This window comes from Arachis hypogaea, chromosome 14, assembly GCF_003086295.3.
Source record: "Arachis hypogaea cultivar Tifrunner chromosome 14, arahy.Tifrunner.gnm2.J5K5, whole genome shotgun sequence".
Taxonomy (NCBI): Eukaryota; Viridiplantae; Streptophyta; class Magnoliopsida; order Fabales; family Fabaceae; genus Arachis; species Arachis hypogaea.
In genome coordinates this window covers 51,020,834-51,022,395 of record NC_092049.1, presented here as the reverse complement: position 1 = coordinate 51,022,395, position 1,562 = coordinate 51,020,834, and positions in this window count along the sequence as shown.

The window sequence follows — 1,562 nt, the reverse complement described above, 5'->3', positions numbered from 1 at the left end:
ATCAACTGAAAGTCCACTATCAAGAGTAACCCTTACTACAGAGCATTTATACCAAAGAGGTGCTGGACACCAAGGTCTCAAGAAAAGAAAATAAATAAACTATATGCCTGTGGTGTGTATGTATGGGGGAGAGACTTGAGCAAGTAAGTCCTTAGGAGTACTTCAACACCTAGCACCTTGAACCAACTTGTTCGGGAGTGTTGGCTAAAAGCTTATTTTAAAGAGTTGCCCCCTTACAAAACACTTAGCCTAAGAACACAAATAAGCCCTGAAATAACAACAAAAGGATCAATAAATAAAAGTCTCATGGGATGCAATCAGAGTGAGTATTCTAGGACATGATAAAGGTCTGAAAGCCAGGAATGAACCTAAGTTGCTATGCATGAAACCACCATAAAACCAGGGACATGACTTCCACAAGAATGACTCATTTCTCTTGGCATTCCATTCATCATTCTCTTGTTCCAGTACTTGCTTAGGGACAAGCAAGCTTTAAGTTTGGTGTTGTGATGCCAGGGCATTTTGGCCAGTTTCACTAACCTTTTCTTTACTGTTTTTAAGGTAGTTTCATGCATTTCCTTAGGAAATAAGCTAGTTTTGGGTAGATATTCACTTACATCTTGATCCAAGCATACATTGTGCACTTTACATGATTTCATGAGGATTTTGCATGAATTTAATGACAAATTGGATGTTGCATTTCCCATGACTTGGACTAGAACTTTGATGCACTTTATTGCTTGATTTCAGGACAAAGGAAGCAAAGAAGAACCACATTAGTGGCAACGTTAGTTACACTAACGTTGACACTAACGTGGAATGGGAGTAACTTGCAAATTTAATGAGAAAAGTCATTGCCAATAATGCTCTAGAAGCCATCATTGCCCACGTTAAGAGTCACGTTAACTAAGCTAACGTGAACTCTAACGTGGAAGAAAAGAAATGGAGCCAACGTTAGTGACACTTAACATTATCACTAACGTTGGACCAAGCTCATAAGTGGCCACGTTAGTTGCCACGTTAACTTAGTTAACGTGGCCTCTAACGTTAAGAAGCAAAGGGGAAGCCAACGTTAGTGACATTCAACTTTATCACTAACGTTGGCCAAGTCACAATAAGCCACGTTAACTTCCACGTTAACCTAGTTAACGTGGAAGCCAACGTGAAGAGACAAAGTGGTCGACAATGTTAGTGACGCCAAACATTGTCACTAACGTTGGAATGAGCCCACATAAGCCACTATGAGCCATGTTAACTCCCACGTTAACTTAGTTAACGTGGAAGCTAACGTGGATAAGGGAATGATGAGCCAACGTTAGTGACACTCAACTTTGTCACTAACATTGGAGATGGCTAGCATGCCCACGTTAGAAGCCACGTTAACCTAGTTAACGTGGACTCTAACGTGAGAATTAGGGGCACATTGGAACGTTAGTGACAATGGTAAGTGTCACTAACGTTCTCGAAGGTTGGCAAGCCTACGTTAAAAGAGCCACGTTAACTAAGTTAACGTGGACTCTAACGTAGGGAAGGGGGAGAATTCTCAACGTTATTGGGAAAGT